This window comes from Colossoma macropomum, unplaced genomic scaffold (assembly GCF_904425465.1).
Source record: "Colossoma macropomum unplaced genomic scaffold, Colossoma_macropomum, whole genome shotgun sequence".
NCBI lineage: Eukaryota > Metazoa > Chordata > Actinopteri > Characiformes > Serrasalmidae > Colossoma > Colossoma macropomum.
The window spans coordinates 34,518,455-34,526,212 of record NW_023494789.1 but is presented as its reverse complement, the minus strand read 5'-3'; positions in this window follow the sequence as shown (position 1 = coordinate 34,526,212).

Sequence of the window (7,758 nt, the reverse complement as noted above, 5' to 3'; positions counted from 1 at the left end):
ACCTGCAGAAGGAGCTCGTTTTTGTACTTTGAAGGACATATATATTGTAAAACAATATTACAGCTATAATTCTTCTAAATTCTTTTCTGTTAGAGGTTTATTTTGATATATTTGACTTGGAATAACAGAATTCAAAAGCCAGCTTTTCCAGGATGTCATCATTTGTCATGTTCCAAATACTGGATATTTTCATCTCTTGTTGATGAAGTTTAATATCTGAGCACTTAAACATATTTGTGTGACAAAACAGATATTTTCGCTGCAAAACTCGACATAATTTAATGATATTCCCAGTGCAGTAAGTAGGTAACTGACTCTCGGTACTTGGCTCAGTACTGTAGCACATTGGATTTGAAATTAAACAAAGACTATTGAGGTTAAAGAACAGAATGTTAGCTTTGATTTGGGAGTATTTACACATGTACTGGGTGAACCACCCTTTTGCACATCATAAGTCATCCCCACTGTATCATAAAGAATTGTACAAAATCTTGTTCTTGTTTTGGTGGCTTTTTGCCCAAAAGGCATGATTCAGGTCAGGTAATTGACTTGGCCAATCACAAACCTTTCCCTCTAAACCTGGAAATCTCCATAGTTTAATAGTAGCTCCATAGTTTAACAGTATTATGTTTCAGATTGTCTTGCTGGATGGTGAAGGGCCATTGATTTTGATCATTTTTTGAGTTTTGAGGCCTTTGGTGGGATCTGAGCAGTTAAGGTCTTCTGCTTTAGATTGTCAGTCACATCATCAGTAAAGTTAACTATTCACTTACTGTCTAATATATCCAAGACCTTAACATGTGCCACTGTTATGGGACAATCAATGTTATTCACTTCATCTGTGATAATGTTTTGGCTTAGCAGTATATGACTGCAAGTGAAACTGGTCACTTTCCTGATGATATGAGTGTCATTATGGTATAATAGGGAATAATGTATAAAAAGGCTGTGAGTATTATATGGTTCACCCAGTACTTGTGTAAATACTCTCAAATTAAAGCTAACGTCCTGCTCTTTAACCTTAGTAGCCTTTGTTTATTGACAGTGATTTAAGAAGGGACAAATCATGAACCAGAACCAGAAACAGGGTATTTTGCACCCAAGGCTCATCGATGAACGAGGGCAACCAAGGTTATCTCATCTGGGCTGAACCAACAGAACGGCTACTGTGGCACAGAATTTTTTAACAATGGTTACAAGAGGAATGTGTTACAACACACAGTGCTTTGCACCATGCTGGGTATGGGGCTATGTGGTAACAGACCAGTCAGAGAGCCAATGCTAAACCCTGTTCACCGTGCAATGGATGATGCTCACCAGGTCCAATCTCATTTTCTTTTAAATCATGTGGGCAGCTGGATATGTGTGTGCTGTTTACCTGGAGAAGTAATGTGACCAGGATGCACTGCTGGAAGAAGATAAGCTGGTGGGGTGTCTTGAGCAATATTACGCTGGGAAACCCTGGTTCCAGGCATTCATGTGGACGTCAATTTGACACGTGTTACTTACCTTAACATTATTACAGACCAGGTACACCCCTTCATGGCAATGGTAATCCCCAATGGAAGTGGCCTCTTTCAGCAGGACAATGCACCTTAAAACACTGCACGCATTGTACAGGAATGGTTTGAGGAACATGATGAAGAGTTCCAGGTGTTGTCTGGCCTCTGAATTCCCTCGATCTCGATAGATGCAAATGCTCCATTTACAGTCAACTCCCTCATGCAGTAACCTAGTGATGGCAACACCATACAGGTGGCCACAGAACAACTGAGTGACCACTTGTCATTGATTCTGGGCCTCTAAAATGAGAGTCTGAAATTCAAATATAGTTCATCCAAAATTAATGTATTGCTCCTCAAAATAAAGCCCACCATCTGTACTAACTACATAGTCATTGTTTCACTTGGAATCTTATATGCTAAAGAACCAAAACAACACAGCATATGTCACAGTCTATAGACTGCCCTGTAGCTATATTTAATCTGAGGACACATAATTTTACTTATGATCATTTACTTGCAATGGTTTAGATGAGTCTATGATAAAGTAGACATTTTTCACATTTAGTTTCTCTGCAAAATTGCATATTCAATGAAATTTCCAGTGCAGTAAATAGGTAGCTGACTCAGTACTTGGCTCAGTACTCCAACACTACTTTGCTTTGATCCATGTGTAAGATATTAAGTTGCTTAAAGTCAACCCAAAATCAAAAATTTACATGGTTAGTCTATGATGATATTAAGTATAATTCATCATACTATACCATCTAAAAGACAGCTTTGATTGTGTCACCAGCAGGCAGGGAAAAATACCTCCCTCTTCCAGCACTCAAGCCTATCATTAAGCAAAAACACTCAGCTAGATCAGAGGCCCTTCCTGACACCATGATTCATTTGGGAAGTACATTACGATATGGTACAGAAAATGCATGATGACTTTCAATTCACGTTAACTTTAATCTTGAATCTTTTCTTTTAAAAATGTTAGAGATGCATTACCATCTTCAGTGCTCTACTGGCCCTAATCCTTATATCCTCAGGCAAAACCAATGCCAAATGTCAAATGATTGCTATAAGAAAGAGACTGGAGGATCGAACAGCAAAAATAGCCAGGACAGCATGGCTAGCATTCATTTTGCTAGGCCAAATGGGTACATTTGGTGTGACAACATGGTTGTTTCTAAATTTGCCGTTAAGATGGATGAGTGAATGCGAAGTCAGGCTTTTGGCATGCTGGTCGTAGTATGCATGTCCAAAATGGCAGTGCCATTAATCTAAGGCAACCTGAACCTTTGTCAGGTACAGGATAGGGGGCTTGCACTGACATTTGTTATGCTGGCATGAACAAAAGAGTTTAAATGTGGAGAAAAAAAAGGCACAGCCCATTAATGGACATAGATTCTAAAACAAATCCTTGGTAAAAGCTACAGTGAGTAACAGAATATTTTAAACAAATAGTGGATAATGGAAATATTTTGCGTAATGTTAAATAGTGACAGAAGCATAGCATCACATCAGTCAGTTATAAAGAGGTTACTTTCCATTTCCATTTCATGTGATCATCAGAAAACCAGTAATGCAGGACACAATTCAAAAATGAACTGTAAAGCCGGAACCTTTTATAACTGTATAACTAAAAAGAAAGAAATGTTTTGGTCTCACAGCCTAAAACCAAGTGTCTTTGTATGAATGCACTTCTGTCCCTTAAAAATGCATTTAAGATAAAGTTAATAAAGTCTCCAAGAGCTTGGGTAGTAGAGTTTCATTTTGCTTTCAGGGTTCATCCAAAGATACATTTTTCCAATGCTGGAATCTCAAAAATTTCCCACAGCCAGTCTAATAATGTTTTCTGCCATTCGACAGTCCTACCTCACACTTCGTCTTGCCAAAGAAAAACGTTCTGTGTTGAGAAAGAGCTGAGGAAAACATGTCAGAGCGTGTTTACATTCAAGCATTGTAAAATGGCTCCCTTGATACTATGTGGTTGGTGATGAAATTTATGCATGTTCCTAAACAGAAAAGTCTACCATTTCAATTAGCGTGCTAATCCCTATAAGACCTCACTGACAAAGTTGAGTCGTTTCAGTTGAAAGCTTGGGTCTTGAATGTCATTGAGAGTTTCTTGAGCCAAATGACATTAATAACTGTTCATTAAAAGGAAAGTGCGTACATTAATCACATGATCGTCTTCTCACTGTGCCAAGCGTGTGTGGTCCTTGTAGTCTTTTGTGCAAGATAATGATCTTGTTACGCTGAAAACCATCCAGCTGTTTTCAGTTCCGCCAAACATAACATTCTGATACTTGTCATATATTTATGAATTCACACTTTTTCTTGGAGATATTCCGGTGTTTTTTTTAAGCTGTTCCATGAGCACTTATGAATCAAGTGACCTTACATGCCACATTTCATTAGCGTAAGAGATTGATACCATTTAGATTTAGATTTAGGCTGTTAGATTTAAGCTGTTAGATTTAAGCTATGATTTAAGTCGAACATACAATCAGGTCAATAAGCATTTGGATAGAGAGTTTTTGTTATTTTGGTATACCACCGCAATGGATTTGCAATGAAGCAGTCAAGATGAGAAAAACGTAATTGGACAGTTGACTAATAAGCAGTTTGTTCCCTCATTATTTCTTGAATAATTAAGGAGATAAAAGATCTGGAGTTGATTCCAAGTTGATTACAAATATGCATTTGGTAGCTGTTCATTTGAACTCTCAACATGCGGTCCAAAGACGCTTCGATGCAAGTGAGAAGGTCATCATTAGGCTGCAAAAAACAAACCTTTCAGAGAGAAAGCACAAACTTTAGGAGTGGCAAATCGATATTTTGGTACATTCTTAAAAAGAAAGATCGCACTGGTGCACTCGGCAACACCAAAAGGCCTGGAAGACCATGGAAAACAACTAAAGTGGATGATCGCAGAATTCTTTTCATGGTGAAGAAAACCCCCATCACAACATCTAGTCAAGTGAAGGACATTCTAGAGGAAGCTGGACTATCATTGTCAAAGTCTACAATCAATAGATGCCTTCATGAATGTAAATACAGTGGATTTACCTCAATATGCAAACCACTGTTGACATTCAAGAACAGAAGGATTAGATTTTCCTGGGAAACATGTAAAAAGGCCTGCGCAGTTCTGTAGCAAGATTATTCGGACAGATGAAACCAAGATTAATTTTACTAGAATGATGGGAAGAGAAGAGAACTGGGTCACTGGTGTTTATTGATGATGTGACTGCTGATAGAAGCAGCAGGATGAATTCTGAAGTGTATAGAGCTATACTTTCAGCCCAGATTCAGTCAAATGCTGCAAAACTGATAGGATGGCGCTTCACAGCACAGATGAATAATGACCCAAAACATACCACAAAAGGAACCCAAGAGCTTCTTAAAGCAAAGAAATGGAATGTTCTTGAATGGCCAAGTCAATCACCTGACTTCAACCCAATTGAGCATGCTTTTCACTTACTGAAGACATAACTGAAGGCAGGAAGACTCATAAACAAGCGGTAACTGAAGGCAGCTGCACTAAAGGCCTGGCAAAGCATGTCAAGGGAGGAAACTCAGCAGTTAGTGATGTGCATGGGTTCCAGACTTCAGGCAGTCATTGACTGCAAAAGATTTTCATCCAGGTATTAAAAATAATCCTTTGTATTTGTAATAAAGCACATGTTAATGTTAGTTTGTCCAATTACTTTTGAGGCTGTGAAAATGGAGGGACTATGTGTAAAACAGCTGTAATTCCTGAACAGTTAATGCAATATTTTTGAAACGCCTTGAAATAAAGCTAAAAGTCTACAGTTCAATCACATCTTGACTGCTTCATTTCAAATCCATTGTGGTGGTCTACAGAGGCGAAATTCAAAAATTGTGTCACTGTCCAAACACTTATGGACCTGACTGTATACCTGTACTATGTTAAACCTATTTTTACCTTTGTCTATATGAACGCTGGTCATTTAAAAACACAAATATTTGTTTTTTGTGGATGATACAACAAACCATCAAACCATACACAATTCCTTTCCATTTTTAAGGTATCCTTCAATGCAGGCCTCTTGGGGAACCTCTGTGCCTCCCTCTCGTGGCTGCGGCCCATGGCTCTGCTGGTCAATGCCAGCGCTTGGCCCTGAGGGCAGATTTATAGGGGAGTTTAGTGTAATGTATACATGACCTCTGGAGCCGGGCATGGAATGGCTCCCAGAGGTGAGTGGTTGGGAACGTTAGCACGCCTGCTGTCAGACAGAGCTTACCAGGCCGGCGGTATGGGATTAACACATAAAAACTCTTATCTGGTGAGTCAGCTGGCAAGAATGCAGCTCTCTCCATGTTTCCAGAGCTGAGATGAGGCCCTGGGGAGCTACAGTCAGGATGATCAGAGATCTTTACTTTCCTCACCTATGGGGCTTTGATTGCACTTAAACTTTAAGATTCTACATATGTGGTGTAGGGCTGTATTAAAGACAATCTCTGTCAAGTCCAAGACAAGACATTAAGATTGAGTCAAGACCGAGACTAAAGAGGGCCAAGAGGGCCAAGATCGAGTCCAAGCATGAACAAGAGACAAGATCGAGACCCAAAAAATTGAGTCCTCCACAAGACCAAGCCTTAACTAGTCCCTAACTGCTCACAGTCCAAACTTCTTGTTCTTTTGAAACGGTCTGGTGGAGCCATTTAAAAGTTAGCTATGGCACTACACATTCATTTGGGACTACAAAATAAATACTTATTACAGAATTATAGAATTATTTCTTTTTTACTGTGCTGTACTGTATAAACGTATGGAAGTTTAAATAAGGGAAAGTTTTCTCTGAATTAATCTTATGAATGCCAACTGGCTAAACAAACACAAACAGGTGCAATGATGTAGTTCTGAGCTGCTTGAATATGATTCTGCGCACAATGGTGACAGCAAATAAAAAGAAAATACAAATACACACAATGATTATACGGTAGTTGGTCTTTGTCAACAGCAGAGAATAAATTTGGAATGGAACTACTATTGAGTTCAAGACAGCTCCAATACAGTAGGAAAAATGTCTCAAGTCCAGACTCGAGTCCAAGATCAGACATCAGTGCTACAGCACTACTGTGGTCTGGAAGAAGCAGGAACACCCACTGACTTGGAAGCAGTTTAGGATTTTCTTATTTTGAGCTTGTGAATTGGTTCTTAATATGTTTGAGAACAACAGGGAGGCAAAACATCTATACTATGCAATTTACATGGTAACAAAAGGTGCCAAATTCGGACAATCTAACCATCTTGCAATGTTTGCTTCCAATCCACTCTCAAAGACATGAACATATTATGAACTTCTGCAGTAAATGGTGATAAAGGATCAGACTGCAGCATATCACTCAGTATATCACTCAGTTACAAGTGTACTTGGTGTACTCCTCTTGCTTGGGCATGGATTCTACATGATGTGGAATGTGGTACCATACAGAGGTCACTGCATTGTGCAGTTCCTGCAAACTGGACAGCTGTACCATCTTGCTATGAACTGCCCTTTCCACCTTATACTAAAAATGCTCAACAGGATTTAAAGCCAGGGACTGTACAGGCCAGTAACGCAATAAACTCACTGTTACGTTTCTGGAACGATTCTGTTATGTGATGTGTTCCTTGATATCTACATTTTCATGGTGTAAATGCCCATACGAGTGTAGATATACTAAATCTACAAAGGGATTCATTTTTTAGCATAATACTAAGGGAACATTGATGTGTTACACAAGGCAGCTTTTCAATTCTGAGATGACATCCTGCACACCAAAGTTGAATTCAGGGGTGATTTTCTGGGTTGGGGCCTGTTTGGTTTGCTTGTGCGATTCTCACCGTTCTCTCCTGACCCTTGGTCAGTCTTTACCAATAAGGATGAGCAGATTAGAGGAAACCGGCTCCAGTTTCGGATGGTTTCAACAAACAGTCCGAACTCCTATTTTCAAATATTATTATAGAGATCACTTATTATCAGCATGTTTTTAATGCATCTAGGACACCTAGTGATCCTTGGCAGCAGTAGTATAGACACAGATTAACCTCAACTATCAAACAAAGTTTATGTTTACAGCTCTCTGTGCTCTTAAACTTCTCACCAAGTGTTTGTGGTGGACATAAAGTTTGTTTTCATTTGGAAACAGATGCCACTCTGAACACACCTATGCACTCAACTGGAGATCGAAGTTCTAGAGCGGCTTTAGATTGGTTTTATTTGATTGCAGGTTAGATTCAGATTTTAGA